The following is a 21,659-nucleotide window of genomic DNA, read 5'->3' as shown; positions in this document are numbered from 1 at the left end:
ATTTTTTTGGTGGTGGGGATACTTTGGCAGCTGATACCTGTTTCCTTTTGTGTATATCCAGGAATAGAGTAGGTTTCCATGAGTACATTACATTGGTTCTTGTTACAATGTACTATCAATTGGGAGGTACCATTACATAGGAGAAAGAGTATTGGTGTTGGCTTCAGAAAAATCTGGGTTCAAATCCCAGCTTCTCCACTTACCACTTGCAGTCAAAGAATATTGGCTGAGAAGAGTAGCTCACTTTCTCACTGGCTTCGTTTTGTTCTACAAGAAGAGAGATGCCACGCAGTGAACGTTTACTGAGCTCCAACTAAGACTATCCTACAGCTCAGATCAGAGAGCAAATCAGATGGGGAAAAATGGCTTTTCTAGAGGAATTCTGATCATAGACAGAAGAGAAGACAAAGCAAATAAGTGAAAAAAAAAAAAACCCACCTTGAGGATATCTTCACCTAGATATACGGACACATGACAATCTCAGAGAATCTGGAATGCAGGTGAAACTGAGTGTGATGTGAGTGAGTCAGGCATCCTTTAGTCCTGGCTTATCTTCTTGGGGCTATCTGTCCACCTCTCAATTAGTCTGTTACGGTTGGAGGTGATTTTTATCTATATCCATTAAGTCAAAACACTCATTGCTACTCAATCTCCCAGACTTGTTAGGCATTCATTGGCGTAAATGAGATGAATTCATGTTTGCAAAGAGCCCATCACCAGACGCGGTTTTGCATCTGGAGGCTCCTCAGGTATAAAAAGATGTTTAGATTAGTTTGGTCAAATCAGGAATTTATTTGGCTTTTCTTCTGCCAGTTTAAAAAAAAAAATCCTGGCCATGGATCTGTGCATTCATAAAGTAGGATTGTTGTTTGAGTTTCCCTTTGAGCTTAAGATCTGGGTATCTGGTGAGAATTATCCTTGGATAAAACCACTGTTTAAGGGACCCTACTCCCTTCCCTAGCTTTGACCAGATATTGAACTGTGTTTGTAGAAAGGCTGCAAAAAGATGGTGGTATCCTTAAATAGTGTAAAGATGATCGGAGGCTCAGATGCATTATAGGACACAGAACCTCCTAGCCTAACCCTGTGCTTCACCAATTCACTCATCCATGATTCTTCCCTCCTATTTTATGTCTTGAGCAACTGGGAAAATGAAACCACATGTACCAAAGAGTTCCTAACTACACAAGCCCTAACAAAATATAACTTAAAAATCCATTGACTTTTTCCTTGTCAACAGAACTCCTGTTTGTTAAGGAAGGCAATGCACTCAGCAAACAATTCTTGTTCCCAGCCTCCATGCAGCCAGGCTTGGTCTGTGATGTAGTTCTTAAAAACAAGAATGACCCTAATATAATTTGTAGCATTAACAATCTCCATACAAACGTTCCCACCGTAGCTGATACCAAGCCACCAATGGTTAACAACTGGCACACAAGGTCTTTAAAAATTTAACTTGCAAGCTGGTACAAGCCAGCTTTGGCATATGACAAAGAGACATTGGCTGGATTCTTCTCCAGCCTGGATTCCTGGAAATTTTTTTTACCTTTCCAGCAAAGGAAGATAAATGCTACACATGCCATTGTTTCTCTACCCTTCTTGTCTTGAACATGGGTGTGATGTCTGAAATCTCAGCAGTAATCTTGCCATCAGGAGACCATGGAGTGCAATGTCTATGTGGTAAGATAGGAAGGTGGAGGGAACTATGGAACCATCGCTCCAGTCATGGCTTGCCTACCTACAGTCTTCTCATTATGAGATAAAAACAGAGCCCATTTTTTGCTAGTTGCAGGTAGAAGGACCTCATATGTGAAGGGAGTTCTAAAATGAGTGAACAGGTAGAGAGACAAAGAGACATGTGAGCAATGAGTCATGCATCATAGCAGGACATTGAAGCTCAGGTTACAGAAATGTTGGGGCACCATTTTTCCACTCATACTATATTCCCCCCCTAGTTTTTGGAGGTTATATACTCTATTTCTATTATTTAAGAATTACTCTAGCAAGTTTAATATATACTTAATAAAGTCTAGGGTTAACCTAAAGTTACTCTGTTCCTGAAAACTGTAAAGAACTTAGGACACTTTAAATCTCACCAACTTTTGTTGTTTGTATAACATTATTGCCAAATACTTGAGTTCTGTCTTGTTTTTAACTCTCCAATTATCCTCTTCCCCATTCTCTCCAGTACTTCTCCAACACTGCAGGTAACATATATTAACATGTCTCTTATGACTGGAAGTTTGTACCTTTTGGCCACTTTCACCCATTTCTCCTACCCCTTACCTCCCACCTCTGGTAATTGCCAATCTGTTTTTTGTTTCTATGAGTTTTTAAAAAATTCCACCTATAAGTGAGATCATACACTATCTTTTCTGACTTATTTCACTTAGCTTAATGCCCTTAAGTTTCATCCATGCTGTTACAAATGGTAAGATTTCCTTCTTTTCTATAGCTAGATAATATTCCTCTCTCTCTCTCTCTCTCTGTGTGTGTGTGTGTGTGTGTGCTATTTTCTTTATCCATCCATGGGTTGATGGGACACTCAGGTGGTTTCCATGTCTTGGCTATTGTAAATAATGCTGCAGTGAACATAGGGATGCAGATACTGTTTTCATTTTCTTCAGATATATTCCCAGAAGTGTGACTGCTGGATCATAGGGTAGTTCTAGTTTTAATATTTTTTAAAGATTTTATTTATTTATTTGAGAGAGAGAGAGACCCAGACGCCCTTCTAGTTTCAATTTTTTTAGGAACCTCCATACTGTTTTCCTTAGTGGCTGCACCAGTTTATTTTCCCTCCAAAAATATGTTCTAGAGATACCATGTACAGCATGGGGAGTATCATTAACAATACCATATTGTATATTTAAAAGTTGCTAAGAGATTAGGATCTTAAAGTTTTCATCCCCCCCACACACAAAACAACTATGTGAAGTGATGGATGTTAACTAAACATGGTGAGGTAATCATTTTGCTATATATACATATAACAAATCATTATGTTGTACACTTAAACTTATGCAGTGTTATATATCAATGTTATCTCAATAAAACTGGAAAAAAGAAAAATACAATCATTGAAAACATAAAACGTCTCTCTTCTGTCTTTTCGTATTTCCTCTATAACTGTAATTATTTCTGTGCTATGTTCTGCATTATTTCTTCAGATCTACCCTATGATTTGAAAAGACTTAATTTTTTTCTGATTTTTTAGCCACATCAATTCTTCTATTTCATCCTTCCACTGAGGTATTTATTTTAAATACTACGTATTTTAGATTTCCTCAAGATCTAGTTGGTTCTCCTGCAAATACACCAGATCATTTTTGTTCATCTCTTGTTGCTTATACTTTCTATTCCTTCCAGTTTCTTTAATCATACTAAATTTGTATTATTTTATAGCCTGCGCCTGGCAAGTCAATCTGTGGGATGGAGGTAAAAGGCTGTCTTTTAGACTAAGGAGCAGGTCCCCTCGCTGGCATGTTGGTCACATTTAGAGACATGAAAAGAGGCTGGAGATGCAAAGGGCTCTAACTGTGGTGGAGTGGAAGTCCCTAAGGGAGGCATGAATGCTATGACTTCCCTCACCAGCGTGCCTGGATCTCTGGTGATGGGGAGATCATTACCTTACAGGGTAGCACTTTTAGATGTCAACACTTCCTACCATAAGCGTTCTTTCACGTTATTCATAGCCATGAGTGTAATTTCTGAAGCTAACCAAACCAGCTTAATCTTTATTTCTCTTACAACCTTTCAGATAGATGAATCCAATGATATCCATTTTAAGCCAAAGTCATCAGATATACAGAGAGAAGTCATTGGTAGGAAGAAGGCACACTGCATGTAGTTGTTCCAAATCTCTAGCTGTCTGGGGATTAAAAGTCCCTTTATTTGCCTTGAACCTAACAGTTTCCAAGGTACCCTCCTAAGCTTTGCCTCCTTCACCCCACAGGATCTCTGTGAGAAGAGTATCTCATCCCCATTATGCAGATGGCACCTGGGAGGCTCTGGGAGTTTCAGTGACTTGATCAGACCACAGGTTCTGAATAGTGGAGAGTTCAATGCAGAGCATCTGAGGCCAAAGGCAAGTTCTTGCCACTTCTTATTTTTGCCAGATCCTACTCTCCCTCTGCCCATCCCTGTTGCTGAACAAGTATTTTGATTTTATTATTGGTTGTTGGCTGATTTATTTTGGAAGTAAGGATTGGCCATACCTGTGTCCATCCCAGGAATGGCACAAACTGGAAAACTCAGAAGAGGAGGGGGCAGGGTCTTCACAAACGAAGACACAGAGGAGACCTCTCATTTGGAAGAGGAAATGCAAATGGGTTTGTGGTGGACAGCCAGTCAGATTCAGTCCTGGGCTTGCAGTGGCCTTTGCTGATAATGGGAGGCAAGTTGGGAACCCAAATCTGGGAAGCACGAGGGACATGATCTCTCAGAGGCTCTTTGCCTCAGTCAGAGCCCAGGTGAAAGGGAGTCAATCTGCCCTAGAACCCTCATACTTGCTCTAGCTTCTGGGTTCTACTGGCTGGTACATGGTTTTGAGGTAGAATCCAGACAGATTCAATGTGGATTTTGTGGCTTATCTTAAGGGGGAAGGATCATAGGGAGAACTAGCATCCTGGCAGCATAGAAACAGTATGAGGCATGGAGCTTAAGCCATTGGGTTTCAGTTCTAACTCATTAACTTAATTTATTCTTCCAACAAATATTTACTCAGGGTTTACTCTACATCAGGGACCGTGGTAGGTGTGAGGACACAATGCAGAGCTGAACCAGACAGGTGAGGCCTCTGCTCTCAGGTAAGGCCTTGAGCTTGCCCCATAAGAACAGCAATGATGACTCTGTACCAGGGACAATGTCAAGTACTTTCACAAGGACCCTATGAAGAAAAAAGATGTCACCTGGTAAGACACCTAAAGCTTAGAAAGATTACACAGTTGGCCCCAAATCCAGTAATCGGTAAATGGCAGTCAGGTTCAAACACACATCTGTTGACACAAAAGCTGGTATCCTTAAATCACAGGACTGCAGTTTTATGACCTGTGAAACAGGAAAAACTAAATAACCCTACCTTTTAATGGGCTTGTTGTTAGTATCAAAAACAGTTTTAATTTCCTCTGGGCACACAGGTACCTGGAGTTGACAATATGTTCCTTGGACATAAGTGTGGCCACATGATGAAGTTCTATGTAAGGAGAAGCACTGTATGGAATTTATGGTCATACTCTTAAAGGGAAGATATAGTTTCTCATTCCTCTATTTCTCTTCCCTGCTGACTGGGACAAAAGTGTGTGGTGACCAGGAGGCTGAGAGCAACACCTGAAGTTCGGTGAAGCCACAGGACCATAGCAGCATGGACCTCCATCACCTAGAGTGCTGTACCAGCCTCGGACTTGCTATTGGCAGACTGTGGGAGGAAAATTAACCCTATCTCATTTAGTCTTCATTATTTTGGATATCTGATATATACAACTGAACCTATAGCCTTACCAAAATATATCCTTACCAAAATATTGTGTATGTAAAATGGCAGGATAGCAGAAAGGACTTGTGACTGGGGATCAGAAAACCCTCTTTATCCTTTGTCTCTAACTTACTGTGTGACCTTGGGCAAGTCACTCTCCCTCTCTGAGCCTCAGAATACTTTCATGTGAAGTAGAAGTGATGGGATGAGAAATAATAACATCCACTCCAGAAAGGTGAATCAAACGGTGTTACTTATGATAGAGAGCTATTTATTCTGTAACTATTTATGAAGTATCAACTATTTCAAGTAGGAAGAAGGCACACTGCATGTAGTTTTTCCAAATCTCTAGCTGTCTGGGGACTGCAGTTATTACAGGTATTGGGGCTCTAAAGATGAACAAAAATGGCCTTGTTTTGGTTCACAAGAAATGTGTAGTCCAGAGAAAACAGTCATGCAAGAAACCAATTACAATCTAATGAGATCTGCAATTTGGCAAGCATGTCTGAGCATGTAATAGGGGCATAAAGAAAAGCACTCCCTAGATCTGTCTGGGAAATCTGGGAGGAATCCAGAGAAGTGGTGATAGCCTAAATAAAACTTGAAGAATAAGCAGAAATCTACCCTATAGGTTGGGTGGGGGAGCAGGCTAGAAAAGGGGCATACCAACTGAAAAGAATAATATAATCCAAGGCGTGGAGGAATATACTCAAGGGTGGATCTGAAAAACAGAAGGCAACTCAAGATGGCGGCAGTGCCATCATGTTGGAGAGGCTGGGAGGATGTGAGGCTGTACAGATAAGCACAGAACAGGCAAAGAAGAAACACGGCTCAACATGGGGCTGTGATCATTATCCTGGAGGTAACCGGGAGCTGCTAAAGCGTTTTAATAAGGAAGTGGCACGATCATATTTGCAGGAATAATGATTGTGGCCAATATGTGCTGAAAGAATTCAATGGGTATACAAACAGCAAGGGCATAAGTTAGAGACTATCTCAATAGTCTAGACAAGATGCTTTGTGCCTGACCACTTCTTTGAAAAGAAGATGGATTCAAAAGTATTGAGGGAATATACTTGACTATTTGACAGGTCTTTTTCAGTACCCGGATGAAGGATGGAGGAGGAGGCAATGTCTAATTTAGGTTTCTGGCTGGAGGATGGGGAGGACTGAAGAGATGATGGTGGCATTAACAGAGATAGGCAATGTAGGAATGTGAGCAGGCTTCTTTGATTGGGAGGGAAGAGATGAGTTGAGAATGGATGTATTGAGGGGAAGGGTCTGTGGGACATCCAGGGGGGCCTGCCTAGTAACAAGTGTCATAACAACCAGCTCTTACTAGGAGCCTGGCGCTGTTGTAAGTGTTGTACGTGTATAGTGAAGACTTTAGCCCTACACAGGTATGATTACTCTCCCTGTTTTCAGAGAAGGCACAGAGAGTTAAGTAACCCACCCAAGTCACATGTCTGGCAAGTGGAAGAACGAGGACTGGCATCCCAGTGGATGGGCTGTGAGTCAGTGTTCCTCACCACTAGAACACATGAACATGAGCTATAAGGTGATGATGCTCCAGCTGGATCCCCAGTTCTGCAGCAGAAATCTGGGCTGGGGGGCATCAACACCTTCACAGCGTGATGAACTTAGGCTAAATGAGATCATTCAAGGAAGGAAGTCAGAAGACGGCTGAGTTTGCGGCTCTGGAAAACATCAGTATGTAAAAGCTGGGTCAGGAGACTTCCAACAAGATAAGAAAAATGCACGGAGCAATGTGGCCAAGACCATATAGGTGAAGCAATTAATCCTATGACATGTCATTGAGCACCTACTAAGTGATGGGCCTGGTGCTAGAAGTTTTAGTCCTTGTCCTTGCAGGTGTTTACTGGGGGAGAACAGACGTACAAACACACAACTACCAATACAATGTGTGTGACAGAAGAGATGTTTACGGGGTACTATGGAAGCCCACAGGAGGGATCCCCTAAATTACCCTGGGATATCCAGAGAAGATTTCACAGATGGGGGAAAACTGGAGCAGAGATTGAAAAGAAGAGCAGGAGTTTATTTTATTGATAGGGAAATAAATGGACATTCCAGTCAGAAGGGAAATATGTTCTAGATCAATTAGGACTCCTGTTTATCAGCAACAACTATGGCCGGCTGCCAACAAGAAGCAGGCAGGAGGGGGCAATCTCTTGTTGGCGTAGTGGCTCCCTGATGCCATAAGGATACTAGACTCTTTTGTCATCATTCCCCTCTGCCATCCTTAGCATTTTGTTCCGCCATTTGTTACCTCATGGCCCCAAGATGGCTGCTGTACTTCCAGACCCCTGTGTTTACATTACAGGCAAAAATGATAAGAAAGGGCCACAAGGCTAAAGGGATGGGTTGAATCTGTGCCCTTTAAAGTGGTTTCCCAGACATCTCACATGGTCAGTGCAAGCCCTCATGGTCACACTTAGCTGCAGGAAAATCTGGAGAAGGGAAGATGGCAGCCAGGCATGCTGTTATTCTTTCTTAGTGAGAAGAAAAAGGGAATGGAGGTCGGGTAAGTAACAGGTGTCTACTGTATTGCTGCAGAAAAATTGTGGGTCTGGAGGAGGGGAAAACACGTCACTAGCTGTAGCTCTGACTTTAGCCAAGGCAGATAAAGACTCTGTGTCCTTCTGTGGAAAACAGACATAGTGAGAGGAACCCCACCCATGTCCCACAATTGTCAGCAGTATCAGGGGGGAAGGTGCATCGCAAAGTGCTCAGGACAAAAAGTAAACAGCTCTGCCTACATGTGAAGAAGCACTGCGGTATTCTATTAATCATTTTGAGAAGGAGGCTCAGGAAATGGACTCCCATCCGTTCAGGAAAATGTTCTTCAAGGTGCTAAGGGGACGTACGTGATGCATGTTTATCTCAGCAGTGGCATTTTTAGCATATGCATCTAATGCCTTAGACTCTATTCCAATTGTAAAAGATAGGTTTTTTTTAGCATTCGCAGATAAAGTATGTATTGTTGGAACATATTGAAGCCAGATTAATCTAAGAAGTAACAATGCTGGAAGCACGAGGCTCTTGTGCTGGGGGCCTGTAGCCCTGGGTAGCTCAGCAGCAAGAGAGAGGAAAGGGAGGAGGCTGATAATACCTTTATCTGATGGGGAGAATGTGGTCTGTGTGGCCGCCTCCTCCAACAAATCCTGACTCCTTTCTTCATTTCCTGAGCAATCCTGTCAGTGGCCGGGGAGGGGGCATTTTTGCTGCCTGCCTGCAGAGTAAAGCTAAGATGATTAATTTTCATTTGCGGAAGGCTGAATTATCTCTGCCCCCCACATGTTAGCGCTCATTGCCCAGTAATTTCCTCTTTCCTCCAACTCCATTCCAACAGGAGTCCAGATAGGACTCCGGACCAGCAAGTCAGGATCACTAAATGGCTGTGTCTTTTGGGAATTAGCATGTTTGCTTGAAGATGATAGTCAATGAATATTTATTATTAATAGCGATAGCACCTAACAATTATTGAAAGCTTACTATGTATTGGACTCCAATGCACATAATTTTACAGATGATGAAATTGAGGTACGAGGAGGTTAAGGAACCTGCTTAAATGCCTTACAACCAATAAACCGTGTGCTTGGGATTCAGATCCAGCTGTTTCTGATTCCTGCGTCCTTAACCACTACGATATACCGTGATCAGATCAAGCAGGGGCAATATTGTTCTTGACCTTGAGAAGACAGGCTTATAAACAAGGATTATAAATGCTCACTGAAATCCGGACTGGAAGATGACACAGAGGGAAATGGACAGTTTAGCAAGGAAGAGAGGAAAGGTCATGAAGAAGGGGGAAGCTTGAGCTGGGTATTGCTGGCCACTGAGTTGGGAGTCCTGAACGTCATCCTTTCCTTACTCTGGGTGGCCATGTGACACTGGGAAAGGGGACTCACCTCTCTAAGCCTCAGTCTCCCCATCTGCCAAATGGGAAGGATTGCCTTGACCATCTGGCAGAGCGGTGGTGAGATTCTGTAACTTTGTAAATGTCAGGGCTGGGTAAAGCTGGAATTGTTTATCACCATCTTACTCTACAAGCTGTGGAACTGGTGCAGGGAAAATTTACTAACGTCCCTCCTTCACTTCCATGCTCTCCCCTTGCTCTTTCTCTAATCGTGCATTTCATTCTGATGAGCAGCTTCGGACCAGAAGCCTTCCCCTGTACCTCAGATAGAAGCCTGGGAGTGCCACCCTCAGAATAGGGGACTTGGTGACTGTCCCTGCAATGATTGAATCACCCACATCAATAGGTCAGGATATGAGGGTCAGTGGACAGCCTGGCCAACCTCCCAGGACTCCCATCTTGACCCAGCTTTGTTATCCTTAATCTTTATAGCACATATACATAACAGGGACAAATTTGGGATTCGTGAATTGATTCATTCAGTCAACAAATATTTATGGAGTTCCTGCTGCACGTCAGGCACTGTTGTAGGTCCTGGGGATACAATAGTTAACAAAATCAGCAAAGAACTTGCAGTCCTAGGGCTTATATTCTGGTGATAGAGGCAATTACTATAAATACAACACCAAGTAAATGGGGATCTGAGAAAGCCTTGTTATCAAGCCTTCGAGGCTCCCATTTAATTATCTCATGGTTTATCCCATCTTCTCCATAACCCACCACACTGAACTTCTTATAGTGTTTTGATAGGGTCAGGCCCTCTTTGTCACTGCTTCATTGTACATTCTATTCCCTCTGCCCAGCCATCAGCACCTTCTTACTTGGATAATTCCTCATCCTCTCTAAAATCTAAACTTCAATGTCACCTTAAGAACGAATTGCCTATGTACTTCCACGTTTACTCCACACTTTTCCCAGTATGGCATAGATCATGCTATATTAGACTTACTGGTTTTCCATACCAAGGACAAGACTAAGTCATTTGGACACTAACCATGAATCAGATCAGCAGTTGTCTAGGCTGGGAAGCAAGGGGCATTGACTGGGAAGGGGCAGGAAGGAACATTTTGGGATGATGGGAAATTTCTATGTCTTGTATGGGGTATTGGTGTATGGGTGTATACATACAGCAAAATATTTCCTACTGCTCACTTGAATTGGGGGCATTCATTTATTGTATCTAAATTCTACCTCAAGAAATTTAAAAATTCTCTCTTACTATTCTATAACCAAGTATTCTTCCCAAACTTCATGTGCAACTGGGGATTGGGTAGGGGCATATCTAATGCCTCTTAGTCTGACTTCAGCCTACAGAGGCTCGAAACTCCCCCTGCTCCTATTGGTAACATCCTTCAGCTGGCTCATCTGTGGTGGTGACAGGGTGTCATTCTTAATGACAGAGCATCTCAGAGCAAGTCCAGGTTGGCTCCTCCTCTCTTTTTTGCCCATGGGGAAGGGCGTTGGCAGTGATGGAAAACAGCTTAGGTGAGCTGTGTCCCAGGAGTTGGGGAACACTGACCCACATCATCCCCTGACGTGGGGAAGTAGAAGTTGATGAGATGCCTTCTCCTTCCCAGCAGAGCAGAGACACAGAGGCAGAAGCTGGGCCATCCACTCTCAATACTGCCATGGGCTTGGAAAAAATATGCTTCGATCCACCTGTGTGAGCACATTCTGTGGAAGAAGTCAGCCCTGGACTGGCTCCAGGTCAGGATGGATTGGAAGTCAAGTCAAAACCCTAGAAGGATAGTTCTCCTTTCCTCTTGGTCCTCTTCTTGAGCTCATGGGGTTTTATTTATCGTTGGGACCACAACACACAAAGGGTCAGATAATCTTCTGAGGAAGCTACCAGAGACTCTGTCTGAAATAAAGGACCACGTGCAGTGGCCTTGGGGTGCCCTGCTGTCCCCTCCCATCTGCCTTTAACTCTGAGCGTCTCTATTCTTTACCTCAGACTTCAGAAAGTCTTTATTATTTGGTGCCTTCTTTGAAGGGGGGGTGGGGTGGAATGTGGGGTGGAAAAAATTTATTCTCTAACAGGACTCTTCTCCATCTCTTTAAACGTCTGTTTCTCTGGAGATCAGCAGCTTTTTGAGGGTGGGAATAGTGTTCCATTCATCTCCCTACCTGCAAAGCCTCACATAAGTCATGGCATAGTGTATATCAAATGAGCATTTATTTCTGAGCATTGCCTACATATATTAACCATCATTAGGGGACAAAATAAAGAGAAGACATATTGCTTTTTCCTCAAGGAATGTGTTCTGCTGTCATGAAGATAAAACATTTCCACATAAAACAATTAGGAAAAAACACAAACTTGGCTCCCGGCTCTCATATAGTCAATTCCCCATTCCTGCTATGGGGAGGCAGACACCAGGAGTGATGTGTGTGGAATGCACTTAGTAGTAGGAATATCGTCATTCAAGGGATGTGATTTGACCCAGTATTTGGGGGATTGGTATATTTTATGTAGACAGGGAGGAAAAGGAGAGTGACTTCTTAGCACAGGACTGGGCATGAGTAAGACTTGGGATGTGCATTATTACTATTAGCATTGTTTATCCAGTCATCTTTCATAGACTTTCCATTTCAAATGCCTTCCAGATTTCTTATCACTCAGGGATGTGAGCTCCCTTTTTCTTTCCTCCATGTTGTAGGATAGCAAAAAGCTCATTGGAATGCAGCAGGGCTCAAAAGTCTGCTTCATGAGGGTAGTGCTTGGCACTCCAATAATTTTTTTTGCACAGGGATGATAACAATTATGTGTGTGTATTATTTCTCCCACTGGAGTGCATATGCTTTGAGAACTGGTTCTATGATTTATCTCTAAAGCTAATACCCTAATACTAGGCACAGAGCCACATACAGATTAAATACTTCGATTACATATTTACTTTAGCAAACACAAGTTATTAGAATTTAGTAATTAGCTTTTTTTTTTTTTTTTCAGCTAAGCCCCCTGAGAGCAGGTTTTCATGATGTAGGAAGAAGCAAAGAAAATTTCAAGACCTCAGACTTGGAAGTATGGGGAGACCCTGGTCATGGTATAGAAGTGGTAGCTTGAGGTGTACAGAATGGACAAATGAGGTTATGAGGGGTGCTTAGGTGGGGAAGAACACTGGATGCATTGACTGTGATCACAGCTCCTCCTAACTTCTGGCTTGAGACCTGCTTTGGAATCCCGGATGTGTTAGACTGCCTTAATGATCCCAGTTGTGCTCCTTCCTGAATCCACACCCTTTATCATGAAACTTGGTATTATCTCCTTATTATGATGCTGGACTCATCTATTTGACATTTTTTAGCCAGTAAATGAGGTGGACGTAACCAGGTTCCAATTCCAAGACTTATTTTGGCCAATAGAATGAGATAGAAGGGACCATGTGCCAGTTGCAAGACTATGAACATGTTTCTACTTGTTCTCTCTGATCTGTGCCATAGCCATGAGGAGAACCTTTCCAGGTTCACCTGCTCTGATCCCAGGAGAAGGATTAGAGATACATGGAACAAACTTATCCATAGCAGAGGCCAACCTAGACTGACCAACCCATGGAAAATCTGCAGATACATTATAAATCATAAATGATTGATGTTTACATTTCTGAATTTTGGACTGGTTTTTCAGATCACAATAGTTAACTAGTAATACACTGGCCCTTTCATATATTCATTGGGTGACCCTAGGCAAAACACTGACCCTCCTGTCTTAGCTGTCTTGGGCCACCAAAACAAAATACCATAGACTGGTGGCTTAAACAACAGACATTTATTTTCTCACAGTTCTGGATGCTGGGAAGTCCAAGATCAAGGTATTGATAAATTTGGTTTCTGGTGAGAGCCCTCTTATTTCTTCATGGCTTGTAGGCAGCTGCCTTCTTGCTATGTGCCCACGTATGACCTCTTCCCCGTATTTGTGCAAGGGTGGGGGGTGGGGTGGAGTGAGCGGGCTCCCAGGTGGCCCTTCTTATAAGGACACTAATGCTATCAGATCAGGGACCCACCCTTATGACGTCTTTAACTTTAATTACCTCCCTAGAGCCCCCATCTCCACATACTGGGGGTTAGAACTTCAACATATGGACTCTGGGGGAACACAAACATTAAATCCATAAAAGTCCTCTTAGGTTTCTTTTACTCATCTGAAAAATAAGAGTGCCTGGTACATGATACACATTCAATAAGTGTTTGTGGAACTGAGGAAACTGGACTTTATAATTTCTAAAAGTCCATCCAAGGTGATTTTGTTTTACAATTTCTTGTATTTTCTTTTTCTTTTTGCCACAAAGTCATCCAGAGTTGATGTGAAAGGAAATATGTCCTCCTCTATTGAAATTAAACTGTCAGTGAGTAGGGAGGGGCATGAACATGCCCAACATTATATACACATAAGTACAGTTCATCTCATTGAGCAAGGAACTCAACTATATCATTCAATGTGGTTTCCCTAGATTCTATATCAGCTTTTGGTATATAGTAGGTACCTCAGTATATTTATTGAATAAAAAAAAAAATGAATGATTGAGTGAACGAGTCAAATAAGGGCTCATGCCTGCCTGCAGCTGTCCTCAAAGAGTTCAGGGAGATGAAGCAAAATGAAGTGAGTCATTGGAGAGACTGGTTCATCTGCTCCAGTAGCAGGAAGTGCAAAGATGGAGGCAGAGGAGGTTCTAAGCTGTCTGGGTGGCTGGAGCTCCCTTGGTGCAGTCAACAACTCCTGCCTCTTCCCTCAGCCTCCGTTCTGGATTATCCTCCCTCCCCAGTGTCCCAAAGGCATGTCATCTGCAACATTCCAAACCACATTCATTTTCCTCCTCCTTTCTCTAAACCTAACTGTGCTTGTCCTCAGTATCCGCCTCATTGTCCAAGTGAGAGATGAGTAATCTTCTGCTTCCCTACAGCCACTCCACTGAAAGGGAGAAATCCAACATGCCCTTAATTCCAACCGCTGAGCTACCATTTGCTGGGACGTGCCATGGGCGTGAAAGATCGCAGCTCATCCTCACAACAACCTCATGAGGTACGTATCAGCTTACATTATAGTGAAGAAATATAAGCTCAGAAAGGCTAAGTGACTCCCAGGGTCACAGAGCTGGATAAGGGAATTTGCAACTTACCTGATGGACTTTAAAACCCCTGCCCTTTCCATGTTGTCAGATTACCTCCAGGTCAGATGTTTCCTCCTCTTTCTTCTCCATTGTCTCCACTCTGGGACTGGGCTCTCATCTCAGTTCCCATGCACATCTCTCTACCATAGCTCTTAATCATATGAGATGCTCATTTATCATTTGCTCACCTGTGACCTGCCAGAAAGTGTCTTATTCTTCCTCTGTTCTTCATTCTCGGCTCGGTGTCCAGTCTACCTAGCACCTATCCATAGATACTTTCAGAAACTAATTAAATTCCTACATTTTGAATGATCAAACATATTCTCTTTCATGGTGCAGAGGGTTACATGTCGCATAAATTGTGAAGGAGAAAAAAATCTCCCCATTAGTCCAATCTGTTCTCTAAAAACAAAACTTTTAAGCCCCCCAAAATGTCCACAGTTCTCTTCAGACACTCCTGCTATAAAGCAAGAGCTGTTGAACTACCTGCATGCCCTGCTGGCTGGAGGGACGGGAGCTCCGAGGGAAGCTTGCTGCTCTTTAAAAGTCTGGCCTGCCAGGGAAAGCTTAGTGCATCCAGCTGAGCTAGGTTAAGTCAGAGACCCTTCTCCTTCTAGAAACCTGAAGGAGCTTCACCCCATTTCCTTACTGCATTTTCTAAACCTTGTCATTACAAGGTACACCCTTAAAAAATAAACAAAGAATAACAACAAAAACAAAGGAAATAGTAACCCTTGTCTTCCTGTGTGTAAGCCATGGTTCTTGCTGCACACCTCTATTTCTATTTCCTCCAATATCACAGCTCAACTCTCCTTTAGCCGTTCCATTCTCTCTGTCTTTTAGAATTCATGCTTGGGCACCAAGCAGACTTGGGAAAAGACTTCTAAAAATTGCCTGCTGTTCCAAAGAGGAAAGATGAAGCAGAACAAGCCCGATTTCCTGAATTGTGAAGAGGCGGCCATCTTTGCTGCCAACTCATTCCAGCATTCAAGTAATCCCTGAATTTACTTGGCAAAAAGGAAACCAGCAATTACCCAAGACAAGAAGTGAAATGGTTTTTATTCTTGCCTGCTTTTTTGCCTGCCATGAGAGAAATGACTGAATGATTTATATCTTGCTCTCAAAATAACCAATCTTGGCCCAGGAGGAAAAAAGCACTGCTATGTTATGTCCTGCACTGGGAATATTTCCAGGATGTTTCAAAGAATGGATCGTGGGCCAGGAGCCTTGGGAAACTATAATAAGTGCTACTGGTTTGGGTTTGTTGAGGGCCAGAGTTTGGGGAAAATGGGTGCTTCTGTGGAGAAAATAAAGCAGTGCTGACTTCTGATTGTCTTGACCTTAGCTTTTTTAGACCCATCTCTAAAACTCTAGACTCTTAGGAACATGAGTGCAATGACTTCTGGTACCAACTACCTGGAGTTGGGCCAAACTTCACAGGTTAAATTCACAGTCCTCCATAAGACCACCCTCACCTCAAACATCACTCACAAGTTTGGGAGTTCCTAGGACACCCCAACTTCTCACAAGCTGTCCACAAACTCATGGGTTCCCACTAGATCCTCAGGTTTGATAATTCACTAAAATGACTTACAGACCTCAGGAAAATGCTATACTTATAATTACAGTGTTATTATAGCAAAAAGATACAAAGGGAGCAAAATGTAAGGTGAGGTTTCGGAGAGTCTCGGATGTGAAGCTTCTGTCTTCCTCAGGGCTTTGTACCCTCTGGATGCATTATTGGGTATTGCCAATGAAGGGAGCTCACTAGAGCTTTTCATTAGGGTTTAGTTACATGGGCATGATTGACTGAATCACTGGCCATGCACTTGAACTCAATCTTCAGCGGCTCTATCCTCCTGGAGGTGGGGCTGATACCTCCGGGCACAAAGCCCCACCTCTCTAGTCACATTGCTGGTCTTTCTCACCCTGCCAGCCCCAAACCTGAATGATCTCATTAGCATAAACTACCTAGGAGCCCATCAGGAGTGACCTGGTTAGCATAACTATCAGGTGATCAGGTGTAGCCAGAGGCACTCACCAGGAATAGCAAAGACACTCCTAATACTCAAGAAATTCCAAGGATTGAGAGGTTATCCCCTAGAAATGAGGACAAAGGCCAGCCAACTTCTTTATGAAACAATGAGGAAAGCCAGATTCAGACTTTATGTCTGATCTAATGGATTTCACCATTTCACCTCTGTGCATACATTGTGTGCCCTTATGTAAGAATATTTGTACTATAAAATTCCTGGGAGAAGAATCGCTAGGCTACAGAAAGTCATGATTTTTTGTGTAGAAAATCCCAAAGTATCTACAAAAATCTCCTGTAACTAATGAGTGAGCACAGCAAGATGGAAAGATACAAGGTCAATTAAAAAGTAAATTGTTTTCCTATTTACCATCAGTAAACAAGTGGAATTTGAAATTTATAAAATCATCAAAAGTAAAGTATTTAGACATAAATCTATCAAGATATGTACAGGATCTGTATACAAAAAACAAAAACAAAACAAAACTGTAAAGCACTGATGAGGGACATTAAAGTTCTAAATTGAGACACGTTCCAAGCTCATGAATCAGGAGACTCAATGCTATTATTAGCTCTTCCCAACTGGATTTATGGATTGCAACATAAATAGCAATAAAATTCCAAGAAAAAAGCTATTCTGCAGGTCTTGGCAAACTGCAGAAGTTCTCCAAAAATTTTATGGAGAAAAGCAAAATATCTAGAAGAGTCAATACAATACTAAAGAAAACCAAAGCTAAAGGACTCACCTAATTTCAAGACTCGTTATAAAGTTACAGTAATCAAAACAGTATGGTATTGGCAGAATAGCTGACACAGAGGTTAATAGAACAGAACAGAGAGCCCAGAAATAGACCCACACAAATATAATCAATTGATTTTTGACAAGGGAGCAAAAGCATCTCAATTGAGAAAGGAGAGTCTTTTCAACAAATGGTGCTGGAATAATTAGACATCCATATATAAGCAAATTAACCTAGAAACAGACCTTATACCTAAAGTGAAAATTAGCTCAAAAATAATGTGAAATGTAAAACTATAAAGATGTTTGGAAGAGAACGAAGAAGAAAATTGAGGTGATTTTTGAATTTGGTGATGAATTTTTATTTTTATTTTTTTTGTTTTTTGTTTTTTTAATTTAATTTTATTATGTTATGTTAGTCACCATACATTACATCAGTTTTGATGTAGTGATCCATGATTCATTGTTTGCGTATAACACCCAGTGCTCCATGCAGTACGTGCCCTCCTCAAAAGAACAATCTGTGAAGAGAAACAAAGTATTAAAATTAAAAACTTCTGCTCTGTGAAAGACACCAAGAGAATGCAAAGACAAAGCACAAAATAGAAGAAGATATTTGCAAAATGTGTATCTGATAAAGGATTTGTATCCAAAATATATAAAGAGCTCTTAAAACTCAACAATAAGGGGCGCCTGGGTGGCTCAGACGGTTAAGTGTCTGCCTTCAGCTCAGGTCATGATCTCAGGGTCCTGGGATTGAGCCCCGCATCGGGCTCCCTGTTCAGTGGGGAGCCTGCTTCTCCCTCTGCCTCTACCTGCTGCTTCCTCTGCTTGTGCTCTCTCTCTGTCAAAAATAAATAAAACAAAATAAAAAAACCCCTCAACAGTAAGAAAACAAATAACCCAATTTAAAAATGGGCAGAAGATCAGAACACCTCACCAAAGAAGATATATAGATGGCAAAGAAGTAGAAGAGGACCTCAACATCATTTGTTATTAGGGAAATGCAAATTAAAACCATAATGGAATACTACCACCTATACTTATTAGGCTAAAATCCAAAAAACTGATAATATCAATTGTCATCAAGGACACAGAGCAACAGAAACTTTCATTCATTGTTAGTGTGAATGCCAAATGGCACAGCCACTTTGGAAGACAGGCAATTTCTTACAAAGCTAAGCATAGTCTTATCAAAACCCCAAAATCACACTCCTAGTATTTTCATAGCTGATTTGAAACACCGTGTACACCCAAAACCCTGAATGCAAATGTTTATAACAGCTTAATTCATAATGGATAAAAACTAGATGCAGCCAGGATATTCTTCAACAGGTAAGTAGATAAGCAAACCTGGTACATCCATACATGGACTACTATTCAAAAATAAAAAGGAACTATTAAGCCAAAGATATGGATGAATGTTAACGTATATTGTTAAGTAAAAAAAGCCAATCCCGGGGCGCCTGGGTGGCTCAGTTGGTTAAGCGACTGCCTTCTGCTCAGGTCATGATCCTGGAGTCCTGGGATCGAGTCCCACATCGGGCTTCCTGCTCGGCAGGGAGTCTGCTTCTCCCTCTGACCTTCCCCCCCTCATGCTCTCTCTCTCTCTCTCTCTCTAATAAATAAATAAATAAATAAATAAATAAATAAATCTTTTAAAAAAAAAGCCAATCTGAAAACACTCCATACTGTATACTTATAGAACATTCTAGAAAAGGTAAAACTATAGTTTTGGCAAGCAGATCAGTGGTTGTTACTATTTGGTCAAGGGAGGGGGCTGAGAAACAGGATTACTTAAGGTGGTAAAGCTATTTTGTATGATCCTGTAATTGTGGATACATGACACTTTGCATTTGTCAAATGTAGACAAATTTGAAAAAAAAAATCATTTAAGAGGTCAGGAAATCACAGGATCGAATGAAGAATGTGACAAAAATATTCTAACTGTGTAACAAGTATACGAAACAATCTCACTGAAAGAAGTGCTGATTTAGGTTAACTTTGGGAAGGAATGGAGTCTGTAAGATTGAAGGCAAAATGAGCTGCACGCAAGTCCTCTACTCTAGTCGATAGTTGTTTCCCCAGGAGATATGGGATAACGATTCTGGAACCACTATACATATAGGCAATTAAGTAAATTGATGATGGGAGCCAGGCTCCTCACTGTTGGGAATGTGATGTGACAAATAAGCAAGAGAAGACTAGAATGGTCCATGTGGTAATGGATTAGAACTGGACACATCAGTATCAATTAATATTTTGCTCAATATAGAGGCAGTTGTTTATACATAGAAATATTTATAGATATATATCTATAAAGCAGTTAGTATACTCATTCTGTCAGCTAAGAGGGCCTAGAAACAAAGTCATCTTAGCAAGAATACATTGTACCCAGACTTGGTTTCTTTTTTTTTTTTTTTTAAAGATTTATTTATTTATTTATTTATTTATTTGAGAGAGAATGAGAGAGAGCAAGCACATGAGAGGGGGGAGGGTCAGAGGGAGAAGCAGACTCCCTGCCGAGCAGGGAGCCCAATGCGGGACTCGATCCAGGGACTCCAGGATCATGACCTGAGCCCAAGGCAGTCGCTTAACCAACTGAGCCACCCAGGCGCCCAACTGAGCCACCCAGGCGCCCCAGACTTGGTTTCTAATAACATTTGCTAATAAAAGGAACCAGTGTCCCTTAGAGAAATGGCTGATCCTAGGACTGGGGCAGTGAAGTATCTTGTAGTTCCAGAAAATAAGAAAGTTTTTTTGTTTTTAAAGATTTTATTTATTTATTTGACAGAGAGAAAGAGATAGCTAGAGAGGGAACACAAGCAGGGGGAGTGGAAGAGGGAGAAGCAGGCTCCTGGCCGAGCAGGGAGCCCAATGCGGGGCTCGACCCCAGGACCCTGGGATCATGACCTGAGCTGAAGGCAGACACTTAATGACTGAGCCACCCAGGCCCCCCCCCCCCTTTTCTTTTAAGTACAGTGATGAGGGTATGTCAAAGGGACAGGGAAGCCTAGTGAAAGAGCTCCCAAAGGAAACCCTGCAACAATTTGAGCCACAAAATAAAGTAGTATTTGACTATAACTTTAAGTATAAAATAAAAATGTATGAATCAATACTGATGTAATATAATTATTGAGTAAATAAATGGAGAAGAGACAAATCCCTCATGTGGAAGGACTCTAAATAATTTATATACATAATCCACCACAAGGCGTTGGAGCACATCACTCCACTCCTTAAGTGGGGACCATACAAAGTGATTTCCTTTCGAAGAGTACAGTATGGGAGGGGGGAGATATAGGGGAGAAACCTAGCAAACACTACATCCACAGGGAGAAATCGCAGTGATAATATGTACCCCTTATTATGATGGGATGAGAATGGCATTTGACCTCTTTGGTTCCTTCCAAGAATATATTACGTCAGTTGAAACATGAGAAAAACATCAGAATATCCCAACTGAGGGTTAGATAGTCTTTGTAGACAGACTTTGTAATACCTACCAGGTATCTCTTCAAAACTGTCAAGGTCATCAAAAATAAGGAAAAATCTGAGAACTTCACAGCCGAGAGGAGCCCAGGGAGACATGATGACTAAATGTAATATAGTGTCCTAGATGAATCCTAGACCAGATGAGGCACATTAGGTAAAAACTAAAGATATCTCAGTGAAGTAATGACTACTTAATAATAATGAATCAATATTGGTTCATTAATTGTGACAAATATACCATAGTAATGTAAGATGTTAATAGAACAAAGTGAGTGTGAAGTATATGGGAACTGTCTGTACTGTCCTCTTAATTTCTCTGTAAATCTAAAAGAACTCTAAAGTTAAAAATTTATTTGAAATTTTTGACTGATATTGACAAATTACCCCATTAAAATATGTTCATCTACATTTCCACCAACTATGTATGAGAGTTTCTGTTGCTTGGTACCCTTGACAAAAGTGAATATTATCAATCCTTTTAATATTTGTAAATTTGAAAGGTGACAAATGATATCTCATTGTTTAAATCTGCATTTTTAAATTACGAATGAGATTTAACATCCTTCTTCTCATTGATTGGACGTTTACATTTCTTTTTCTATAGCTGTATGTTGCTATCCTTTGCTCATTTTTCAAACTGGATATTGCCTTTTTCCGGTGTAGAGCTTTTGGTATGGTAAAAAAAAAAAAACACCCTTTTCCTTTCAGTGGTTTGCAAGTTTTTTGCAGACTGTTTTGACATTCTCTGTTTTTTTCTTTACTATGCAGAAAATTTAAACACTTTTGGGTAATCAAATCTCTCTTTAATTACAATTTCAGAAGTTCAACACATTTCAATTTTATTTTCAAATTAAGTCCCCAGTGGCTTGATT

The 21,659-nt window shown here is 41.4% G+C and overlaps 1 long non-coding RNA gene across 2 annotated transcripts in view; it reads left to right on the top strand.

Moving 5' to 3' along the window:
• LOC118520372 (uncharacterized) overlaps positions 1-15,840 on the top strand; it is a 213,558-nt gene extending 197,718 nt beyond the window's left edge. For both annotated transcript variants that reach the window (XR_013449336.1, XR_013449335.1), the window contains 2 exons: positions 14,263-14,433; positions 15,365-15,840. This is a non-coding gene — a long non-coding RNA (uncharacterized LOC118520372). The remainder of the gene's footprint in view (positions 1-14,262; positions 14,434-15,364) is intronic.
• The last annotated feature ends 5,819 nt before the right edge of the window (positions 15,841-21,659 follow it).

The sequence above is a fragment of the Halichoerus grypus genome, chromosome 6, assembly GCF_964656455.1.
Source record: "Halichoerus grypus chromosome 6, mHalGry1.hap1.1, whole genome shotgun sequence".
Classification (NCBI taxonomy): Eukaryota; Metazoa; Chordata; class Mammalia; order Carnivora; family Phocidae; genus Halichoerus; species Halichoerus grypus.
This window is presented reverse-complemented; position numbering and strand designations above follow the sequence as displayed.